Source organism: Osmerus mordax, chromosome 23, assembly GCF_038355195.1.
Source record: "Osmerus mordax isolate fOsmMor3 chromosome 23, fOsmMor3.pri, whole genome shotgun sequence".
NCBI lineage: Eukaryota > Metazoa > Chordata > Actinopteri > Osmeriformes > Osmeridae > Osmerus > Osmerus mordax.
The window spans coordinates 6,011,247-6,036,688 of NC_090072.1; the positions used below are offsets into that span (position 1 = coordinate 6,011,247).

General features: G+C 48.4%; 1 protein-coding gene across 1 annotated transcript in view; it reads right to left on the reverse strand.

Moving 5' to 3' along the window:
- The window catches only part of sorcs2 (sortilin-related VPS10 domain containing receptor 2), an 88,031-nt gene that overhangs the window by 44,327 nt on the left and 18,262 nt on the right, over positions 1-25,442 (reverse strand).

Consider the following 25,442-nt stretch of genomic DNA (forward strand, 5'->3'; position numbering starts at 1 on the left):
GGCTCTCAGAGAGGGACCAAAAGAATGTTCTAGAGAGAATTCCGGTTTATTATTATTCATGTATACGAGTGACGGCCACATTACAGGTCCCAGGTGCAAACTAACTCGGAGCATGAATGTACGGCTGTTGGAACCCCTGTCCTTCGTATTCCAGAGAGCTGCTCGCTACTGACAACACTGGGCCTGCTGGGGCTGAGTTGCCATGGCGAGAGATCGCCTGCGAATCAGGCAGTGCAGCTGCCCTAGAGGTGTGATTGACAGGTTTGGTTGCAGTGTAGGCGTCGGAGCGAGAGGAAGGATAGGGAGTGCCATCCAGGCTGGGGGATGGGGGCTGCTGATTGGCTTATTGGTTCCTGAACGGGGCTGGCACAAAGCAGGCTCGGTTGAAGGTGGAAGTCTGGAGGGGAAGGCAAGACACCAAAGTGCTGACTAGTCAAGGTGGTCTAAGCGCGTCTTGCATAAACGTGTGACTGTGATAATGACTTCAATGGTGAGGCAGCACAGTAGAATGCTCCGCCTAGGATAAACCCATGTGTGGTAAACACCAGCTTTGTTGGCCCAGTACTAAAGCAATAATGCACATGCCCTCTTCTCTACTCTGATGGCTTTGTGGGTGAATGTTCTCTTGGAAGAAAAACATGTATTTGTGAGCTGATTATGCCTTTCAAATGTAGCTGTATTTAATTGATCCTAAATCCTGTACACTGGTATCTCTGTCAGGTATCCTGAGGCTGGGGAAATGCCACTGTTGTTACAGACCCAACGACATATTACAAAATGCACCAAAATATGCATGATACTAAACATTAAAAGAACTAGGAGGATCATATAAAAACGATTTAAACATACAGCCAAAGTGAGCAGCACACAATGGTGTCCAATACGGATGGTGTTCAACCCAAGCCGTCAACACTGCCCCCTGCATGTCAGGCAAAGCATTTCACCCAAAGACCTTGTGGTAAAGTAAAGTGGTAAATGTTCCCTTGAAGCTGGATCAGTTTTAAAGCCCACACAGGGACCCCAGCGACCTTTACATTATTCCACACAGCAGAACTCCGAGGAGGGAACCGCAGCTGGGAAGAGGAACCCATGTGATTTGATAGTGGGAGCTCTGAGCCCCGTCCGTCGAAAGCTCAGAACACAGTTCTATCAAAAGGAACTCGATGGAGCCTGGAGACCCTGGGTTACAAGCCACTCCGGTCCACAGATGGAACGCCGGTGCAGAGCGGGTTCCAGAGACGCTTTGAGGTCAGAGGAATGGAACCACGAACAATCCCCCAAGACAGGGCGGCGTTCCCAAACCAGATAACAACCACCACAATAACATCCTTGGCAGAAGCAGAAGCCGTAACAACCTTCTACAGTCTCACACAGTGGTGCTCTCGAAGAATGTCTCTGTGGAGGAGATTGCACAGCGGAGGAATCTGAACTTCCAGCACCACCGGAACACGGAGGGACAGGAAGGCTGAAGGCTGTGTGTGTGTGTGTCCCTCCCCCGCCTGCCCCTCCCCAACCCGGCCGCATGCATGCTGCCCCTACTGTGAGTCAGATGGTGTCCGTGGAAACAGAATGTCCGCCCCTGCACAGCTGCCCCTCTCCGCAACCCTCTAATGAGACACTCCGAGCGCGGCCCGAACCTCACACCCGTCAGAGACGGAACACCGACGCGGTTCAAAACCCGACGCTCAAATTTACCGAGCTGAAACTTCTCGGATGTATGGGTTGCTGGTATGTATGGTTGACGTTTAGGTTTTTGCTGGAGGGGCACAGGGACAGAGGAAAGTGGAGATGAGGAGACCAGGGGTGTAGAAGCAGGGGGTGTAAGTTGGTAAAACAGAGAGAAACAGGTGGAGGAGGAGCAGCAGAGATCTGGTACTGACAGCATTGTGGGGGGGAGGGGGGGGGGGGGAACAGGTGGTCTAGGCTGACTCCAGTCAATGCCCTCATTGTGCAAATCTCACATGACACGCTACATGGGAACGGCGAGGAGAGTAAATCCACAGAGTGGGTCTGTGAACTCTGACCTTTGAAACTAGAAACTGCAAGTGGCAGCTCGGATCTAAGATGGATTCGAGAGACCGCAGATAGAGTGCGGCTAGTTTGGTTTGTTAAACGTTTTAGATCAACACTTGTATTATTGTTTTTGTTGATTTTATGTAAAGCACTTTGAGCTGCAATTCTTGTATGAAAAGTGCTATATAAATAAAGTCTTACTTTGGATGGCTGAGGTCAGGGAGATTTGCTCATGATCTGTTTCTATGACAACACGTGGGTTCAAAAAGGGTTAGGTTTGCATTGTGTATATGAATGAAGACTTGCATCATATCACATACCGTACGTACGGACGTAGGGGGATGATCTCATGTACAGCCATGGCTGGTCTATAGAGGGAAATGTCCTTGAGTTCTCTGGCTGGTGTGTATGAGATCTGTCACAGGCATTATGTGCTATGTTACCACAAAAAAGCCTTTTATGAGAATACACTTTACCTCCATTTGCAGGAGAGACTATTTATTTTGCACTTTACAACGGGGGCCAAATAAATTCAGTCATGCATCATTCATTTGCATGTCAGCATTCCCGTGGTTTTTCATCCGACAGTCCTATAAAATCACGTGTTTCAGGAATAACATCCTGTCAAGAAGGCCGCATTATGCCAACTTGATTTCTCAAGTTTCAAATGTTATTCCTAATGAACACATGTTTTGATTTGAGCAGTAAAATACATAACTACATAGAGATAAAGCATAAGACTATACCAAGAGCTCAGATGAGGCATTAAATGAGGTTTAGTGAAACCCAGTAAACCTGGAGAAACTTTTATTGCCCTCTTTGTTCTCTACGTAATACTGCTATTCACTCAAGCTAATTGACAGTCCAACTTTGTGGCCATATGATGTAAGGGATAATCCACAGCGAGGTCTGCTGTTGTGAAAATGAATAACAGTTCCGACCAAGGAATTTGAATGGACAAGAGGCTGAGCTCTGATAATTGGTGATAACGGATCTGGGGCTTTTAATTACACACATATCACTCCGCTTACATTAACGACAGCATCCTGTCGGTCAGCCTCAAGACCAGAGTTCGAGGCCACCCAACGAGTAGAGGAAAATGGGGAGGAATGAGGAAGTGGACAGTCTCCCATTAATCAGGGGAGCGAGGAAGAGGAGGACTTGTCTGCCACGTGCCACCACTGTCCACACTGCATGTCGCCACACCCCTACAGCACCTTGGGCTACGCAACTTGAGATTTCAAGTTGGCACAATCCTTGACAGGATTATATTCCTAATACATGTCCTGTTTTTGTTTGAGCGAAAAAATCTAACAAAACGCAAGACACATGGTGCAGATTAAGCCTAGAAATATACTTAAGAGCTGAGATGAGGCATTCAATTATCAGGGCTGAGGTTTGGCTCCAAACCTGTATTGCAAGATACTGTATGAGGTCAAATAATATTAGGAGGTTTCGAAAAACTCAGTAATCCCGAGTAAGTATTCGTTCAAGCTCATTTACAGTCCAACTTTGCGGTCATACTCTTTGTTGATAACACACACACGGCATACAGCGGTCATCCTGTTTTGTCAGCCTATTGAAGGAATTTACCAGGGCAATGTCAACTAGGCTGTCAGGACCCCTGTCGAACTACACACACAGATACAAGAGCCTCCATTGAGCCCAGACACAAGCGACACAGCCGAGCATGAACTCCAGACTGTTTGTCCCCAAGGCATTCCAGTCGACTGGGAGACTCAATGAAAAGCTACCAGTCAGTATTTTTGCGGACAATGGTTCAGGGAAAGGAACTGGGGTGAGAGATGAAGAGTTGGGGGAAAGGAGCAAGAATGCAGTCATTCTTGAATTTTTTCTTCAACCGAAGACAGTAAAATATAATTACTCCGTCAGAATGCGGGTTTTCCTGGGGTGAACACTTTCTCCTGAAAACGGACCACACACACACACAAACCATTTGTCATGGTCCACAAATATTTCAGCTATGGTTTCACCATGTTCCCCCCCCCCCCCCAAAAAGTATAATTTGATTGATTTTTCCACGAGCACAAAGTGTGCAAAAGGAATGATTCCAGGCCAATTCAATTTGAAGAATGACTGTGCTCCGTCACATCTTGGTGCTCACACGCACACGTCATTCTCCCACAGAACACTGACAAGCTACCTCTTCTTCTCTCTGACCCTCTTTACCGGTGTTTCTCAGACACACCTTTACTAAACATGGTCTCCCATCAGCCATAAGTACCCAACATCGACCAGAAGCCTTCTCCTTTATTGGAAGTGATAATCACCCAGATCTCGACGAACCCAGAACCAGCACATCTCTGCCTGACTGACTGTTGCCCTCTCCAGGGGTGGGGCTAGTGACCAACTACCCCCCCGATGGCTTTTTAACAGTTGTTTGAAATCTCGCCCACTCATTAAATCCCTCCGGTCGAGAGGATGGATAATTGCATGGGCCTGTGGGTTCCTGGTCTGTTTGTCTACCTTGACCTTCCACACAGGCTTGTGTGGATACTCCAGTGTGTCCTATCTGCAGGCATTTTGTCTGTCTCTCTTTGTGCTCTTCTATCTGGTCCTTCCTTTGTTCCCGCTTCCTTTGTGCCTCTGCGATCCGTGTTGCCGTTAAACTCCCGTCTTGATCTCGGTTTCATTTTACTCTTCCGTCTTCTGCTCTTCCGATGTTTAAGTCTCAATCCCTTTTCTCATTGTTCCTTTGCTGTGGGTGAGCATCTGAAGGGTGTTTGTTTACGGTGACGAGACATCACACACTGGGTTGTAACAGATGCGATAGAAAAAACAAACAAAAAACACACAGCGGACTGAAATAAATTAAGAAAAAGAACAGTACATTTTCCGGAATCTGTCTGAAAAAGAGGCCAACCTTTCAAATCGAGGCCAGGAGCCCAAAACATAACAACAGTCAAGCGACCCCCACTAACTACAAGGGGAAATATATGCAGGGTATTTTCTATGCCCTGATGTTTTCCATGGAGACTGCCGCGAACCGACTGATGCTCTAAGACAGTTAATTGGACCAGCAGGATTGAGAGACTCAAGTTCTCAGACGTGCGCTAATCCACTGAGAGGAGCCAGGGGCCTCGGGGACCAGCGGGGGGAAGGGGGGAGGAGGGAGAGACAGAGGAGAGAGGGAGGGGGAATAGGAGGTGGAGAGATAGACAGTGGAGATTGTGGAGGATGGGAGTGCCGGGAGATCTGCAGAGAGAGAAAGAGAGGGAGCCCCAGGCCTACTGATGTTTCCTCAGTGACTGAATGATCGATGAGGCTCCGGCAGGGCCCAGGGGATTACAGCTGGCCCTTTGGCCCTCTGATGTGTCCATTGATCTGACCCCTGAAGCCGGTTTAGGGGGTGGTGGACTTGGGGTGGGGGGGGGGGCAGTGGGAATGGCACCTGACACTGGGAAGCAGATCAGCAGGGCTGCCTTTAAAAAAAGAGTCACGTCTCAAAGCCACATCTCTGTCTGGATAAAGGTTCAGTGAAAGGGGGTCTGGGTTTCTATAGAGAAACAAACAGGATGTAGTTGGTACATTGGGAGCTGGGGATAGTTGTAGTTTTCACCTTTTATGGGGAACTGTTGTATTCCTGTAGTTAGCAAGCTGTGTTTTTTTTAAGGGGGGGGATAGAAATGTAGTTTTGACTGTGAGACATTTAACAGTGAGACGAACGCAGACAAAATAAATCAAATAAAAGCCTCCATGTGCCTTTTATCTCTCCCAAAAAGAATAAAAAAGAACAATTTGAATACGGAAATGTTGTTGTAGGGCTGGCGGTTCGTCCTGTGTTCCCACCGACTGATCTTTCTGCCAGCTGTCTGTCATTCAGCAGTCCACATGAAAGACACGAGAAGGAAGAACACTGACATGAAGGATGAAAGTATGGAGGGGGGGGAGGGGCGTCCGTCCATCCAGCACGGAGGTCTCGTTCCGCTGAGCTGGCTTTCCCAGTAAAGAAATCCTCCCAGTCTGGAGGAAAGGCAGAAAATAAACATGGCCAGGTGTCGTTTGGGAGGTGTGTGTGTGTGGGGGGGGGTCGTCAAGCCTACACGCCTCTCGCATGCTCTGGAGTCGAAGGCCGGGAGGACGCGATGACGTCATCCCCTTCCGCAGCCCATCAACACAGGTTTGAAACTCTGGGAACTGGACACATCCAGCCTTTCAAGGCGAGCAGCCATCTGGGGCCGGGATGGAGCGGAGAGTTGGGTGCCTGGTCGTACCCTGCTACGGAAAAACCCGGATCCCAGCTCCGCTTAGACAGCAGCTCTTTTAGTGGGTGCAGCTGCTGGAAGCGCTTCAACAGCTGTCGTCTTAGTATTACCATAATCCCTCTGCACTCACTCTGCCTCTCTTCCCCTCTCCCGCTCCCCGTCTAGCCCTTGGTATACCTCCCTCTCTCTCTCTCCATCCATCCCTGGTCATACCTCAGTCTCTCCCACCCCCCCATCTCCATCTCTCTCTTGTTATCCCTCTCTCACTGCCTCCCCTCTTTCTCTCTGGTTCTCTCTCTCTCAATCCATCCCTGTTTATCCCTCTCTTTCCCTGGTTATCCCTCTCTCACTGCCCCCCCCTCTCTTTCTCTCTGGTTCTCTCTCTCTCAATCCATCCCTGTTTATCCCTCTCTCCATGCCCGCTCTCCATGTATCCATCCCTGTTTCCGCCTCTCTCTCAAACATCAACCCCTTCCTCCATCCATCATTCAAGCTCCGCTGTTCTTTCAATCTCCTCTCCTGCACGGTCCTGTCCTCTCTCCTTGACCCCTCTCTGTCCCTTCCCCAAGTCCCCTCTCTTCGCCACATCCTTCCATCCTCTCTCTCCATCCTTCTCCATCTCATTCCATCTCATTCCGTCCACCCTCTCTCTCTCTCTCTCTCTCCCCGTCAATCTTTTCTCCATACCCTCATCCCTTCTGACGGTGGAACTAAAGCAGTCTGCCGTGCGCCATGCTTCATCACAAACAGTCAACCTCATGTATCCCCTGACACAATGCCTATTTCCACTAGATGTTTCCTATTGTCTGCTACTGAGAGAGTGAGGGACTTGGTTAACTGGGGCAGAGAGGTACGGCCGATGTGGAGGTGGGTCCTACGATGCATTAAACAAAGCCATACACACACACACTCTGAAACACTCCCTGCTGTATCTAATTTGGGCAAATGCATTCATGGAACTTTTGTTCTAATTACAGGAAATGGAACAGGGCTGCATTATTGATCGAATGTGTGTGCGTTCCCTCAGACTGGGTTCATACACAGTTTATCAAACGTTTGCGTGAGAGTTCTGATAATGGCGCAGTTTTGAGTAATTGTGCAGTGGAGATTGGGAGACTGACCCAGATGGAGGCATGGATGAATAGGCAAACTTGGTTGTTATGGAACATACTCTGTATGTTGTCGTTTTTTTGGGGCCAAGGCTGGCAAACACAGCAAACATTTGCAGTCGATAATATATTCTCATGCAGCCATTCTCACTCAAAACAAGCAACCCACAACTCTAATACTCAAAGCCAAGGATACTTTGCAGAGAGGCGGCGTGGTTACTAAAATAAGGGAAAATAATGAGTGTACAGACAAGTTGATTGGTCCCGCCGCACGCTATGTGAAAGTATACCGGTTCATTCACTTGGTCAATTTCTTCTCTCTTTTTTTGCTTTCGTCGTCGCCTGTTGCGCACAGCTACACTCCACCTCTCCACTTTTTCCTGTCATTCTTCCAGCCATCAACTCTCCAGAACCAACTGACAGGCTGTGTGCCATTGTCTCTATGGTGTCAGAAGTCAGGTGACCCGTGTGGGCCCGAGGGAGGAACTATGTAAACATATTAAGATAAAACCTTTGGCACCGGCTATGGCCACTGGCCAGCCAAGTATTAGCACGACTAATTGACATTGGTGACTTTGGCACCGACGCTCAATTACCTGTGAACTGAGGCAAGTCGCTCTCTCAACAATTGAGGGCTCTAACAACTAACTCTCCTCAAATAACCCTCTCTCCCTCTCCCTCACTCGTTCTCTTCCTCTCTGAAGATGTGCGTGCCTCCCTCTCTCTCCATTCCCTCTCTCTACGGGTTATTTGACAAACACCACGAAACACCTTGAACACAACTAGACTCACACAGGCTTGCACACATGTTCATTTCACACCACACACACACAGAGCAGGCCCCTATGGTCTGGATATACTTCCCTATTCCTGCTCTCCTCTGGGTTAAAAGCCTAAAAGCAGGCCCTGTTTAGTCTGACAGCCAGAGATCCTGGGGCCTGTCTCACCCAAAAAGAACTGCCACCCCAACCTCCAACCCCACCACTCCACTTACACCCCACCACTCTTTCTAGAAGCGGGCATGGGACTTTAGCCCTGCTTTAATGTGTTGTCACACTTCATTAAGGAGGAAGAGGAATGGGGTGTGACGTGTGCGTGTTGCATCGCAAGCCTTCTGGAAATATCCCGAGAGCAACTTCATTCCAACTGCATTGACTTTCCCTCACCCACTCGCTCATTCGACATCTTTATCTCTTTCTCTCGCTCTCTTTCCATGCCTCTCCTTCTCTCTCTTTCCCTTCTTTTGTGTCCCCTTACTCCCTCTCCTCCAGATGTCCCTCCGGGGCCAAGAACCCCATTCCTTCAGCCGACCCCCCCCCCCCCTCCCCCCCCCCACTTTAGTGGAGTCTTATCACACGGCCAGGCTGTTCCGCCAGTCACATGTGGAAGAAAGGAGGGAGGCCGAGGGAGGACCTCACCAGCCCGGCTCCTCGCCCAGACACATCAACCAGCAAAATAACTCAGAGGGGTGTCTTGTAAACGGAAAAAGAGACGCTAGGGCCAAGGACACGGGTTCCAACAAAAACGCGTCCAGCAGAGAGAGAGAGAGAGAGAGAGAGAGAGAGAGAGAGAGAGAGAGAGAGAGAGAGAGAGAGAGAGAGAGAGAGAGAGAGAGAGAGAGAGAGAGAGAGAGAGAGAGAAAATGAAATACAAAGAGAAAGTCGGAGCAAAATGAAAAAGCCTCGTCTTGTTCGGCAGAGAGAGAAAAGAGAGGGACCAGGTTTACTTTGGCTGAGCAGGAGCTCTGTCGTGGACGCGCCATGGACTCTCCAAACCGTGTTTCCTGTCAAGATGGCAGAGCCCGGGCACCGCCACGCTACACAGGAGCAGACGGTGCCAACATGGTGCCAAGCTCTCTGTCCACCTCTGTTTTGCGCCAACGTGTTGTAGAGACTATGCTCGACTTTGGCATTAATCACATCAACACAGACCGGGCGTTTTAGTATTCCACTGATTATAGGGGGCATATTTCTCAGAACCTGACAGGGGGTAAAGAAAAATACCCAGGACCATTTAATTCAGCTCAGTTTGGATAATTTAGAGGCTGTCCAGGTGAAAATAAAAAGATTGTTCCAAAGAATAAGAAAGAAAAAAAGAGCTTGATATTCAGTGCCCAACACACACACACACACACATCAACACAATACTAAATCACAAACAAAAGGGTCCTAGGGTTTTCAGCAGATGTTGGTGTACATACACCATGTGGATTTGTGGCACTGCAATTGCTTCAAGGACAGACTCTCTCTCTCTCTCTCTGCCTCTCTCTCTCTGCCTCTCTCTCTCTGCCTCTCTCTCTCTGCCTCTCTCTCTCTGCCTCTCTCTCTCTGCCTCTCTCTCTCTGCCTCTGTCTCTCTGCCTCTGTCTCTCTGCCTCTCTCTCTCTGCCTCTCTCTCTCTGCCTCTGTCTCTCTGCCTCTGTCTCTCTGCCTCTGTCTCTCTGCCTCTGTCTCTCTGCCTCTCTCTCTCTGCCTCTGTCTCTCTGCCTCTGTCTCTCTGCCTCTGTCTCTCTGCCTCTGTCTCTCTGCCTCTGTCTCTCTGCCTCTGTCTCTCTGCCTCTGTCTCTCCCTCCCCCTCCCAGATAGGAAATGTCAGTCGGTGCAGATGGCGGAGGATGGTTCTGGGGGACCAGAGGCTCCTCGTCCCTGAGGAACCTCATCCATAAACATGGCGGTGGTGGCGTGCGGCGGCGTCCCTGTGGTCCCGGCGTGGCGGAGCAGGGAGGGGGGAGAGTGTTACTGGGCCACAGGACCTCCTTCATTATTCATGGGGACCTGCCCTTTGTTCTCCTGGAAGGGAGATTCCGCGCAACGGCAACAAATGGCAAAACAAAGGAGAGGATAGACTGGGGGAATGGAGAGAGGGGGGACGTGTGCCAGTGGAGGTATGAGGAGGGAGGATGAGGTAGAGAAGATCAGCTGACTGAGGAAGTTTCAAGCAATTATTGATTTTGTTTCGCCAAAGAACAAATCAGGACACCGACAACAATGACCAGATCGCATGCCAGGGACCCCAAACCATCCCCAGGCCTCTGATAATACCCTAGCCAGAGTCAGGGGTGGGGGACGGGCCCCCGCAGAGGTGACCTTTATCACTAAAAGGCTGGAGAAGGGATGTGTCAGCTCCAAAAATAACAGGATTTCAGCCCAAAATGGCTGACAGCTCTTGGCCGAAGTCAGCTGTACCCGATATCTGGCTGGGTTTGGGTGCGTGTGCGCGTGTGTGAGAAAGAGAGCGAGAGAGAGCGAGAGCGAGCGAGAGCGAGCCAGAGCGAGCCAGAGCGAGCCAGAGCGAGCCAGAGCGAGCCAGAGCGAGAGCGAGCGAGAGAGAGTGATTGGATGTTTAGGCGGTGTGAAGCGTGTACCGTGAGCTGCACATTATTTGCCCACACTGCAAAATGAACACGTCCAGTATCTCAGCGGGGTATCGACATCTCAAACAACTGTGCATACATGAAGAAGAATGCATGATGACTACACCAAAGAGCAGAGACACAGCTCTGCATTGATGGAAAAGACACAGACAAGACGAAGACACGATCACCCTCCCCCAAAGAAACACAACAAAAAGAAATGTAATGAGCCATTGACACCTAGTGGAACTCAGTGTTCTCCAAGAGTGGCTATGTGTTTGCATATGTGTGTGTGTGTATGTGTGTGTGAGTGTGTGCGCGCGTGTTGTGACCTCTCTTGCAAGGCAGAGCATGCCCAGCAGCCTTCCCCTGATACCGACAAACCTCTACCCCCTTCCTCTTGCCAACTAATCCGTGATGCAGCTGTGCCCCCCCCCCCCCCTTCCCCTACCCCTACCCCTGCACACACACACGCCAACCTGCCTACCTCCCCATTGGTCCGGACAACAGGAAGCTTCTGTTGGTTATTGAAGTTGGAGAGAATCACAAATACACACACACACACACACACACACAAACAAACAGCCGGACTGCACTCAACATGCGCACTGACACACACAAGGTTGCATATGTGCGGTCAAACACACACACAAATCTTGGGGGCCGAAAAGGTTATCCACTCCTTCTTCCTCCCCAGACACAAAGGAGTGGAGGCAGTCAGGAACTGAAAGTTCACATCCACATTGGCACGCGCACGCGCACACACTAACACACGGAAGGAAGGCCCATTTAGATCATTTGACAGTAGGTGAGCAGCCTACGGCAAAGACAGAAAGCATCGAAAACACACACCCAAACTGTCTTTTATTATTTCTCAAATACACACTCATTATTTTCTCTCAAATACACACACACACACACACACAGCCAAACATTCAACTGTGTAGAGACGGCTGGTAGAACAGAGTCAGCAGCATCTGTCTTCAGCAGTCTCTTCCTAGTACAGAGCATGAGCCGACTGACTCAACAACCCATTCGATGCTCTGAGAACTTCCCAGTACGAGAGTTTCTACTAAATCTCCTCTTTAATTGGTCCAGAAGCAAACTAATGATCATCTCACTACCGATCTGAGATCCAAGTACTTCCTCGAAGTCGTGAATGCCACATTTTTCTTCCTCTCTTGTTAGTAAATTTAGACATTCTGCTAAATTTAGTGGAATATAAAACGGAATGTTAATGCTTGGCTAATTAGAGTGTGTTGCTTTTATTACTCTGCCAACTTGGCATGAAAGACATTCTTAGAATGTATTTTATTCCAATCGACTTCCAGCTTTTCTTTTATTAAAAAGTGTGTCTAAAAGCAGATGAAGGAGTGACCCTCATGACTGAAGTATCTCTCATCAGCCAAACTCATGTTTGAAGGGTTAAGCAGTCATGTGGGTATAAGAGAAACATCAACTTTGACCTACAACCTCTCTCAATGGTCAAAGTCAGTAAGCGAGTTCAACTGAAGTCTATTTACCTTTCAGAATAAAACAAATACAATAACATGGCAGATGTTCGACATATGTAGCTTGTATGTGCTGAAAGAAAGGGCGGACATCCAAACCACTGGTTTTTCGTTTGTTAATCAAGCGGATGACGCCAATGCTAGAATAAGCAAGATTGTGGCGGCCATTTTGTGAGACTTGGTGGTCTGTGGCAATGCTTCCTGGATAATGGTGAGGAATGAGATGTACGTAAGCACAGCCCAAGGTCTCTATAACCACACACTCATTGACTGCTGGGTAGCAATAGCCGGTGAGCTATCCCTCCCTTAACCTCAACTATTAAGTGGGTACAAAAAATGCTTAACTGGTCTATGATCAGTATAAGGGTAACTACGTGATTCACATTGGCTGGAGCCTGCAAGCAATTACTCATCATTCAACAGAGGTAGTGTGCGGAGGAGGGGAGGGGTAGCTTGATTATTATGGGCTATTCACGGCAAGAGCTGAGAGCTGGCGTCGCTATGGCTGCGACAGTTTCCAAACAAGACTTTTTTCTGAAGGAATTATTTGTGCTGTTTTTTAGTGTGAGTGTGTGTTTTTTTTTTTTTTGCTGGCGTGAATCTGTGTGTGTCTGTGAGAGAGCAAGCAGGGCTGAGAAAGAGAAAAGAAGTAAAGGCTAAATAGAAGTAGGGAGGGAGTACGTAGTGGAGTTTGAAGTAGGGAGGGAGGACGGAGTGAGGTTTGAAGAAGGGAAGAAGAGGAAGGGAAAGGACAAAGGAAGAGTAGAGTAGGCAGTCTTTCCTGAGGCAGGGTAGGTCTCTCTCTCTCTCCTCTTTCTGTGAATGAGGCCTTCCCCTCCTCTAATCCCTTAATCTGTCACTTCAGGAGACTTGACACACACATTAGAGACAGACCCCAGACCTCATAAGCCACACTTCCATTTAAAACACACACGCAAACACATATACACAAACACACACAAACATATTATATCTGCATTATATAGGCACCCTCACACCAGCTCAATCATACACACTCACATATACGTACACTCACACATTCTTGCACAGCCCTGGTCGTCGACACACACACACACACGTGCATGTGCACGTACAGAACACAGGCACACGGCAAACAGAGATACAGGTAGTGTGTGACGTGTGTAAGCAAACAGGCTTGGCACTGGTCCAGCACAACCTAAGACAAAGGGATGCTGCTTTCTGTACACACTGGAAAATCCAAAATTGCTCGATTACAATGCGCAAGAGAACACTTTCCAAAACTTGATTTTCTTCAAAGGTCACAGATGTATAGCAGCGAACACCAGCCTCTCCAGACTAACAAATGCTACTACCCCTGCAGTGTGTATGTATAGTATATGTATGTGTGTGTGCTCGTGCTCGCATGTTGGGATGATTTCAAAGCGTAATCTAGACTAAACGACTTTGGTTCAAATTACAGGTGCCTGAGGCACTGGGGGCTAAGTGGAGCCCATTAGGACTTAATTGGACTAATTTAATCCACAGATCCAATTTAGTGATGGGATTGTAGCAGTTGGAAGCAGAGCTGGAAGGCTGTCAGTTCATTAGGATAAGAGGTCACTGTTGCTGTGGTCTTCTATGTAGACACTGGAGGATCTTATGCTTGTAGTGTGAGCACCCAGAACGTGAAGAAGTTTCGGAAATAAATTGAAAAACGATGTTCAACGCGAATGGTGCGTCTGAACTGATGCTATTCTGATTGGCTGAGAGAAACCCAGTGAGTGTATGTACTTGGGGTATGTGTGTGCGTCTTAATCTGCCACGTGCAATCATCCATGTATAAAAAGGTCAGGTTTAACCAGGTGAAGATCTAAACCAGGAGACAGACACAGTGTGAATCCACAGCGGATCCCTGCTCATTACCATGACAATACGGAACCCACACACTCATTTCCTGCTGCATCTACTTTAATCACTTATTTACCTTCCCTCCTCCAGGCTTATTCATGACCTTGAACACAACAGTGCGTGTGTGCGTGCGTGCATGCATATGTGTGTGTGAGGGAGAGCATAACAGAATGTGTGCGTCATTACCCTTGTCAATGACTGCCTCGTTGTGCATGTGTGTTTTTGTGTGTTTGTGTTGGTGGTGTGTGAGGGAGGGAGGGAGGGAGGGAGAGAGTGTGAGTGTGTGTGTGTGTGTGTGTGTGTACCATCACCCTGCGTGCATGTGTGTGTACCATCACACTGTGTGTGCGTGCGTGTGTGTGCATTTGTGTATGAGTGTGTCCCACAAAAGCAGCCCTCCCTCACATCTCAACAACAAGTTTGCGAACGAAAAAAAAAAAATCCCATGAAACCCTGTCAGCCCTGTTCCGATTGGCTGAGCAGCGGGTGAAGGTTATTCCCACCTAACAAACACCATGCCAACCATGGCGACAGGCTAGCACATCCACTATCACACACAAATACCCATCAGTAGTACACAAAAACACCCGTTTCTGATTGGACGAGCATCGCTAACCCGAGGTGCTTCGCTCACAGAGATGAGGTACCGACCAGACGAGTGTCTCTGACGCCAGGGTCAGACCAGTTGACCGTAGCAGAGACGAAGAGAAACCAACTAGACATAATGACAGGAAAAGGCTAATGTGCATGTCTGATGACATATGCTACTGCCCGGCCACTCTACCTCACACACACACACACACACACACGACTGCAGCTAGCTGTCAGGAAGAATTAAGATAGATGAGCATGGTGTGTGTCGTTAGCAAAACCATGCTGTATGGTTGCTAAGAGCACAGAGACATTTGTGGGCTATGTAGGACACAGTAAACCTAGAAACTGTCTAAGCTAGAGACTTAGCGAGGAGGCTAAGGAAGTGCTGTGGTTCAATCTGATACAGCTAACAAGCTACAGCTCCAAACATGAATGATTTAGATGGAAAGAGTACCGAGGTTTTGTTAGCTTCTCCCGGAGGAGCCAACCTCCTTCTCCTCCATTGCTCTTCGCCAAAAACAAAGTGATGAGGCCAACTAGCTGTGAAAGTGGAGCGTGGTTTCAACCAGTGCGCTCCAGTAATCGGCATGCTTGCTCAAAAAGTGCAACCAAAACAATTATATTTGATTCTGAAAATTGTCCATGCGCATATTCTACAATGCAATACCCTTAGTTCATTACCAAAACCTGCGGGCGGCCAAGAGTTTCAATCAATGTGAGTTATTTCAATTTTTTAACAGAAAAAAAGGTTTATGAGGGATTTACTGACTTATGTAAAGCTAGTCAATTAGATGGAGAACAAACAAGATTGTTTCAAGCTGACCTGTAGCCATTCCTCAAATGTCATCACTGGAGATGACTCTGGAAAGGACTACTACTTGCGTACTGGCCTGAAACTGAGGGCATGGTGAGGTCACACTACATTTACACCACTCTCTTTTATTCAATCTCTCTTTTTCCCCACTTTCTCTTTGTGAACTCTTCTATCATCCTTCATAGCCTTACTCACTAAATTATATCCTTCTCTCCCTTCTTTTCACTCATCAATTACCTTACACTTGACTGCTTCCTTCCTTAGCCCTGGTCTCTCCTCTTCTCTCCCACAGGTTGGAACGTATCCGCTCATGGTCAATATTCTTAGTTGCAGCTCAAATGTGGGCTGAAGAGTTTTGCTCATCGATCTGTTCGCCTCCCTGCAAAGGTGTGGGATCATGTGTGTCTGTGTGGGTCTGAGTCTGTGTTTGTGTGTGTGGGGGGTTGGGGGTCTATCACAGGGTTTTATCACCTTCATACAGTAGGTGTCAAAAAATGATGGCCTTAGAGTCTTAGTGTCCTAATCAGTGGCTGATTCCTCTTAATAATTTACACAGAATCTTGAAAATCTCGCTCTTGCCTTCACTCCCTCAGCCCTACTCTCTCTGTCTCTCGGTCTCTCTCTCTCTCTCTCTCTCGCTCTGTCTATCTTGCTCAGTCTCTTTCTGGTGTTGTTATTTAGCCAGCCCTTGTGACTGTGGAGATTGCTAATGATAGAGTAGGGCCAGTGAAGCTGCTGTTATTAAGATTTCACAGTGGGAAGAAACACACACACACACACCATCATTGTCCTGTCAGTACAGAGGGCTATTTTAGGAAGAGTTGTCCTCCGCCCTCTCCCTCTCCCAGAGCACCCATCAAACCTCTGCCAGTCCCTGTCACGGGGCCAGCCAATCACAGCCCTCGCCGAGCGCCTCAAACAGGAACAAACTCTTGGAACCCACCAATCAAGTAAACACAGAGTTCTAAGGTTATGGATATCAGAGATGGCTCCGCTTCAGATCCCCAGCATGTTTCTGTTAAAAAGATATGCGCTCGAAAAAGGAGATGGGCGAAAGGAGAAAGCAGTCATTCACGCTCTGCACAGGGAGAGAGAGGGAGAGAGAGGAGGAATTTGCAAATGAAGAAAACATGGAGCGCGCCTGAACGAAATGATGCACTTCCCTCTAATCAAAGACACCTGATTGGTGCTGGCCATCAAAGCGCCCCCTTCAACATTCCGCTCTCTCAGAAACATGACAGGAAAGGAAGCTGGCGGGAGCGTGTTTCTCTGCCTCGGAGGAGCAGACCAGACACACACCCGTCTGCTGCTCTTGTTGTTGTTGTTGTTGTTGTTATTGATGTTGCCGACGGCGTTGATTGAATGATTAAGCGGCCTGCCGCTCTCCAGGAGTCCACGTGGCCGATCCCCCCCGGAGCTCCAAGCGGTCGATGCGGCTGCGGCGGTGATCGGCGCGGTCGGACCGGGGCGTCGCGCGGGTCTTCTCTCCGGGTCCAACCTTTGACACGGCTGTGCCGCACGTGGGCGAAAGAGGGAGTAGCGGGCTTTCTCTCAGCTCCTGTTTGAGACACCGAAAGTGTCCGTGTAGACAAAGGGGTTGAGGGGAGAAGGAGGAGATATAAAGGGATGTGGTGGTAGGGTAGCCGTCTCGGTTTCAGAGGGGCTCATCTATACCCGCGATGATAAGAAGCTGACACAGACGAGCCCAGATTGCATTGAAGTTTAGAAAGGAGACAGACAGACAGGGAGGGGAAGCATGAAGAGGAGATGGAAAAGGAGATAGATGTGGGGGAGTATGAGAGAGAGAGAGAGAGAGAGAGAGAGAGAGAGAGAGAGAGAGAGAGAGAGAGAGAGAGAGAGAGAGAGAGAGAGAGAGAGAGAGAGAGAGAGAGAGAGAGAGAGAGAGAGAGAGAGAGAGAGAGAGAGAGAGAGAGAGAGAGAGAGAGAGAGAGAGAGAGAGAGAGAGAGAGAGAGAGAGAGAGAGAGAGAGGGGAAGACAAAGGATAGATGAAAAGAGTGATTGACATGCAAAGAGAGTGAGAGAGAGATACTGGAGAGAGAAAAAAGATAGGGGTAAAGAAAGATAGAGAGCGTTCGAAGACTTCGATGTAATTACAATGCTGTTCCATTATTAATCTTCTTCAGCCAGATAAGACTTGCATGAGAGTTGTATACATAATTAATAAAGAAGACTGGAGCACCCTCACACACCATCCAACCCCCCCCCACACCCACCCACCCGCCCTCCCTCCCTCCCACACACACTTAGGCAGATGCCTCTGATATCTATACGAGTTAGCTCTCATACAGAAGAGGGTGACAGTTTGAAAACATTGAAAGAAGAGACGGGTGGAGGAGAGAAGGAGCGGACGACAAGACAAAAGGAGCTCTCGCGAGCTGAAAATAGCACCTGCACGTACTCCTATTATCATCTCAAAGTACCAAAACAGATCGAGCTCCTCCAGCTCCCTCCCTTCTCACAATAACAACACGTCCACGGAATGATATTTGTTTTTCAGCCTATATATAATGCATGCGTCCCCTTACTCTTATAAGATCCAGTTTTGGTCTTTTATGGCTTTACTGGAGACAGTTAGAGAGAGTAAGCGAACGTATGGGGGAGAGAGACAAAGGGGAAGACATGCAGAAATGGCTCCGGCCGGGGTCTCGCCTCTGGCCACTATGCTAGAGCCTGGTGGCCCCTTGGGTCCCCCGCTCTGACCCCGAGTGCTTGGTCACTGTGCACCACTGCGACCCCACAGACTGAGACCCAGAGAAGGGAGTCCTTCTGGGGACGTGGAGACCAATATTGTTCTTTTTCTGGGGGAGAAGTCAAGGCCAGGGTGAGAGAGAGAGAGTCGCACCCATTTATCAGTTTGCTGTCCTGTGCTCAGTTCTCAAGAGATGTGCAAAAAACACACACAGCAACACAGACACACCAACACACACTGTACTGTATAGCCAAGCACACAAACACTGGATTTTTGTCTGATTAAATGACACGATTGCATTACAGCGCTGCCCTCGTGATCCGTGTCTGTATAAATCACTCCAGATCGTATAGAGAGGATTAAAGCGCAGAAAAGGCCAGATGGAGGCCAAGAAGGCAGATTACTCCTGTCAGAACAGGTTATGAACACCGAACCAAAGAGGAACATTTCATAGTCCATCCCTCCTTTTTCTATGCAGATAGTTTAGCTTCTGTGTTTGACCTGGCGGTCAGGCACATGAAGAAATACATTCATTTGTACGCTTTCGGGGTAGTTTCTTAAAACTTCAATGCAGTCCTTTCTAACGGACTTGACGTAGAACATGCTACTGTAATGTATAATATATAAGGATCGCTTTACCGTTGAGATGAAAAAACAGGGTTTCTTTGAAGATGCAACAGCATCCAGCAGAATGTGTATGAAGTATAAAAGGGATTCTGAGCTGCAGAATGTATGGACTGCTTGAAGCACACAGCCGGTTTACTGGAACCCAACTCTCGCCTCCGGCTGACACACACCCCCCCTTTCACATAATATCTCGGTTTTTAAGGTTTCTAGGAAACCTAGCCATCATCTTGGTCTGGTTCTCCCTGAAGTGTTTCCCTTCGAACACTCAGCACACACACATTCGCACACACACACACACACACACACACACACACTCGCACTACACACATATGCCACCACCACCACCACCAGTATCCTAAACCTCCCCCCAGTCCTTTCATGTGGGGCTAATTAAGAAACTGTGTTGCCGTTAATTAATTAGTCAGCGGACAGCACGCGGGCGTGAAAGGGCCCCCATCGCTCGTTTGGGGTAAATTAATGATCTCCTCATTATTGTTGCTGTCTGACAAGCTTGGTGGGCTTAGTAAAGAGCTCGATCTGGCTCTGTTTCTTTTTGCAGGGGAGGTGTTTGGGTTGCAGGTGTGTGTGTGTGTGTGTGTGAGGGGGAGTGTGTGCGCGCAAGGGGGGGGGGGGAGTGTGTTTTGGAAGGGAGCATTTCAGTTGGCACACTGGGCGCTCGCACCAACGTAATTGCTATTGGCAAGCGGGGGTGAGGAGGAGGTGGGGGTGAGGAGGCGGGGAATGGGGGAGACTGGGAGTCTGATCCCCCACCCGTCTTTGGTCAGTCAAACTGTTCCGGGGCTATATCGAGCTGCATTATTGACTCTGTCTCTCCCTGAAGTAAGAGACAGGGATCTGTGGACACCGTGAAGCTGGAAAACACTGCTAATCTTTTTCCTACCACCCTCTCTCTCTCTCCCTCAATCGTCCACGTTTATCTTTAACTCCGTCTTCCTCTTATTATTCATTCAATCTCTCCTTAACGTCTTTCACCTCTCTCTCAGTGATGCCTTCTCTTTACGCCCCCCTCCCTCTTCTGCTTTCTCACTCCCATCCCATAACTTCCCCCTTTCCTCCCCATGTGCTCAGGCATGTTTTTGTGTACATCCCCCCCCCCCTCCCTCATGTACTCTCTATCCATCTCTTCATCCCCCAAAATTAAATAAAACAGCCAAAACAAAGCACAAAGGCCCCTCCTGTGTAGCTGGCCAGTTGGTAGCTGTTTTGGGTTGGGTTTTAGAAGGACTCAAAAGGTCTAATGGGCCAGATCGATGGGGCACAAAGACCCCCTCTGGTCTCTCCCCCCCCCCCCCCCTCACATCCTCCACCACCTCCGCAATGATTTGAGAGTCTGGGAACAAGCCCCACAGGAAAGGGATGAGGATGAACTCAGAATGACGTCAGAATGTCACACTAACTTTCTATACTTGCCTGAAGACGTGGGAAAGATACTAAACACATGTTTTGATTGGAGGGGGGAGGCATAAAACGGTGTATTAAGTGTGCGTTGTTAAGTGTGAGAACAGAAATTTGCTATGAGCCACCAACACCTGTCAGAGTGAGTTTGCGTCGGCCATTTGGTCATATTTTCAAATTGTAAACAATCCTTGAGATTCCCATGAATTTGCTGCCGTGCATCCGGCACGGAGTGCAGATTAATACAGACATGACTAATCTCCCCCCGCACGTCCGTCACTGCTCGCCGCTCTGTTGTTGTGTCTTAACGAGCATGACGTCCCTGTCACTCTGCCACCACGGGAGCTACCGTTTATATACATAAATCACACGGCATTTACATGCATTATAATATCTGTGTCGCTAATTGGCTTCGACTTCAATTAGGAGAGCGCAAACATGGCGCTTTAATGTGGTAATGTGATGCTACGTGGCCCCACAGGCTAAGAAAAGGCCTATTCCCCCTGGCTAGGCTGTGCTAGGTAGTTACTCTAACAACAACACCACAGATAGCAACATCAAGTAGCATAAAGTGCGAACATGACCGCTAACTATAGAAAAGGACATTGAGTATGAGCGTAAGCTAGCATCTGTGCTAGTTAGCAAGATGGAATGCTATGAGCATGAGCACAAGCTACAGAAGCATAAGTATTAGCTAATGTGATGTTATAGCAGCCTGATAGAGCTAAACTAGCATATGTATGTAGAAACACACTCAAAAGGAGAACTAAGATATCCTTAAAATGTATAGTATGTAGTTTATGCCAACAGTTAATTAGGTCAATTGGAAAAACCCTACTCTTTGTCTCCACTGTACTTCCTATAGTGCCCCTCAGTGACCAGGCGGTCAGCCATATTAAACTACGGTAGATCTCTGCTGACCAATTGACTCAATCAGGCCCATGAGTGATTCTATTTGCTCCTATTTCATTATTGGCTAATTGCATTATTTACCTGGCACAGAACCCAGTATGATGACAGTGAGAGATAGAGAGAGAGAGAGCGACAGGGAGAGCGAGGCTAGCTAGGAGAAAATGCTGGAGGGTGATTGAGAGAAAGAAGAGAGAAATCAAAGTAAATAAATAAATAAAACGAGAGAGATAAACGAATAAATCACCCGATTGTCTGCAGTCGTCCGGGGAAACGGGAGCGGTTCAAATTACAATTACACCCTCAGCCTCCAGAGTTAAAGCAGTGAGGACACTGACTAACAAATTACAGCAGAGAGATGAGATGGGAATTGAATAGAAAAACTGTTGTTTTACACAGGCATGCGGGGAGGCACAAGTTTATGTTAGCTAACAGTTTTTTTGTGACCCTCCAAAACAACATTTTAGAATGAGCTTTGCTTAATTATATGCATGCCATACATATAGTTATATGGCATATGTATATATATATACGTATATGAGGTATGTTGTATTGGCTGTGGGGGGGGGGGGGGGATGCGTGTGTGTGAAAGCGTATTTTTATGCAAGTTGAGTTAGCTTGGTGGGGGTAGTTAATGATTTAACCCCCTACTGACCCCTCCCTAGGTCTGACCTTACACAGAAACGAGCAAACACACGCTTTATTTAATGAGGTACCGTCCACAGTGCCCCCCTCCAGTGGGAACCATTAACCACTACCCTGCGTTCCCCTGGGGCCTGTTGACAGTCCGACACAGGGGGTCTAGGGTGAGGGGGTGACCCAGTCCCCAGTCGCTCTGCTTAATAACTCATTAGCCCCAAATAAAACCACTCCAACGGGGGAGAGGAGAGCAGTAAAACTGAAGTAGAGACAGGAGGGTGTTTAGGGCTCCATTAGGTCTGCTGGTGGGGTTTCACCAGAGTGCTAAATATGACTGTGTCAAAAGACTGACTTTAAATCTCCCCTCTCACAGGATTGAAGGATCGTTTGTGTAGTCTCTCTTCTCGCCACACAAATCTGGTAAAGCGACCAGTTGTGTCTATTGTTGTTTAAAACAAATCCCTCTTAACCTAAAAACATGGACGTTTCACTTGTTCTTAGTACTTACATTTGTATTTTAATTTTTACGTCCAATCAATCGTTTATTAATGTATTTTTGAGATGTCTAATGTACACTCTGTACGCCTTATTGACTATGTATCGTCATTGTCTGTATGATATCTGTACTTTTGGTACTGTTCCCCCCTAATTATAGGGGGAGGAGGGGCAGGAAGTATAATTGAGTGCCTTGTATTATATAACCAACTTCTATGACTGCTCACTTCCTGTTTAATATCCTGAAAGTTGCTCCCTTGGTTTGTGTTTAAGGTAGAAATCTTGGGTTTTCACTAATTGCAAGCAAGTTGAAGAGCCTAAATGAGCGTTACAGTCTTCCATAGAGAAAACATGTCTGTGGGTGTAATATATGTGAGAGCTGTGTGTGTGTGTGTGTCACACCTGTGAGTGTGTTGCTGGGAGCCAGTCTGATATGAACGGCAACTTCAAAAAGCACATGTCCATTAGTCTCCAGGGAGAGAGATGGAACTGTCAACCGCACGTCTCCAACAAGGTCATCGCAAGGTGGTGGAAGTGTGAAAGCTCTTTGCATTGTTGACAGACCCTGCCAAATACACACACACACACACACACACACAAAACCGCAGGTCTACACAGCTCATTACCGCCATGGGCGTCAGAAATAAAAGAAGCAAAAAAAACATTCTCACAGAAACCAGCCACTAACAACATGTCAGAGAGATATAAAGCTCAGCCACTCAGAAACAGGTATGGTCCGTGGGCGGGGTCATGACAGGAAGTCAAGCACATCCTCACACTCAAACACTAAAAGGCTTATTGACTGACAGCTCAGGTCCTGAACCTTAAATCTCTTCTGATTAGCTGTGGTTGACTTTGATCAAAGGTGTCATCAAAAGGAGCTTTTATCACACACACACACACGCCAGGTGTTGTACAAGCAGACACACACACACACACAGATAATTACACATGTTCATACATCCATTCACATCCATAGTGTCTCTCTCTTTGTTCTCTCTCTAATTCTCATTCTCTCTTTCAAATCTCAGTATATACCTCAAATGCACACACACGCCAACACATACACCAGTGCCATTTACAGCCTGGTCATGACCCGCCCCCCACCCAAAAACTCTATGACAGGTGCGTTTCCACACACCCCTGATCGCGACACAGTCAGGTGAACGCAACACAAGTTTTCCATTTCAACATAGCTGCGTCCATCACACACACACACCGCTGCCACATCGTCCAGCAAGGGCAGTCGTGCTTGCAGGTGTGGAGGTAGACTGGAGCTTGACTGTAGAGCCAGTAGCACAGCATTATATGCAAGACTGATACCGGTACAAGGTGAAAACTTTAGTCCAGAATAACTACGACGGTGAGTGGAGGGAACTGTGTGGGTGCTTTTACATCTCTATGAATGCTTTCAGAAAACTTTTCTCCCTCCCTCCCTCCCTCCCTCCCTCCCTCCCTCCCTCCCTCCCTCCCTCCCTCCCTCCCTCCCTCCCTCCCTCCCTCCCTCCCTCCCTCCCTCCCTCCCTGATCAGATGTGGATTAGCATAAGCAATGAGTGGAGGAACTTGCTTCTCCCGAACCAGATCAGTCACTGGCCCCCGCAGTCATGTGACACACCTCGCTGTCAATGTAGACTGTCGTCAAGGAAACACAGGTGAGGGAAGAGCAGCAACAGGAGACGGGGGTGGGGGGTGGGGCGAAGATGGAAGAGATTGTCCGAGAGGTTGTAACTCCACTGGCCACCCAAGCGCGCGTGTGTGTGTGTCCGTCCTCAGACACTCAAGCCTTGCATTCCAGTCAGTGCTCCAGGCCATGCAGAGGATGCATAACCACATGGCATCATGTCTGCTTTAGAGGGCTGAACCCAGGAGACAGCATGGAATATCGACACCCCGACATACACACACTAACATGTACAGTACAGTGTGTGTGTGTGTCTCAAAACTGTCATCTATCAGGATGTGACGCCTGCAGGTGATGCACTCTGGGTAAACGGGTGGCAGAGAGACAGCTGCTCAGCCTAGAGACTGATCAGCGCCGCATACCCAGCATGCTTTGGGGTTTAAGACTCCCCAGAGGCCGCCGTCGCCGTCTGCTGGAATGCGCGGTTTCCAGTCACCACTGTAATCCAAGGACGCGCCACACCCACATAAATCTGTCTGTTTCTTTGGCGGGAGGGGCGAGGCAGTAAACTGGACAGCTGAACCCCTCTGTCTACTTCCATCCCTCGCTCCCGTTCTCCCGCATCACCCCCACCTCCCAAGCTACCGCTAGGCGACCGGGGAGAAAAATCTCCCCTATATTTACTTGACTTTATATACACACGAAAGGTCAACACTTTCTCTCTTTCTCGCTCTCTCTGCCACATAAACACCGATACAGCTTCCAGGATTAAGGCCTTGAACTTAAATAAACACATTTTAACAGGAATATGATGGTTATCACCAGAGACCAAACACACCATTTTCATGTTGACACAACAGTTGACAAGTATAGCATCCAGCCTCTCGTCTAGACGTGCCTCTAGTCTCTAGGCAAATACAATGGGAAAAGAGTGGAGATGAGGCATGTTCCTGGCTTCGGGTGTTGCTGTGTGTGTGAACGCTTGGGTGTGTTCATGCTTCCTTGTGCCTGTGTGTGTGTGTTCGCATCTCTGTGTGTGTGATCAAAGCAGGTGGGTCATAGGAATTTAGAACTGACCTAACCCTAGACAGCCTAGACTGACCTAAGCCTACCTCACCTCTCCTGAAACGTGACTTGAATCGCCCCAACCCCCCCTCAAGATGGACTGCATTTATATAGCGCTTTTCTACCTTAGCAGCACTCAAAGCGCTTTACAATGTTTGCCTCTCATTCACCCATTCATACTCACACTCACACATACCGACGGCAGCGAGCTACCATGCAAGGCGCCGGCCTGCCCATCGGGAGCAACTTGGGGTTCAGAGTCTTGCTCCAGGATACTTCGGCACATGACCTAGGAGGAGTCGGGGATCGAACCGCCAACCTTGCGATTAACAGACAACCCTCTCTACCCCCTGAGCCACAGCCGCCCAAGATAGCACCTTCAATGAAACCATGCACTCCGGTGGGCGAGGAACCGCGTTTGTTTTGGGTTCAGTTCCACAGGGAGACGCTGCGAATAAACATGAGAAGAT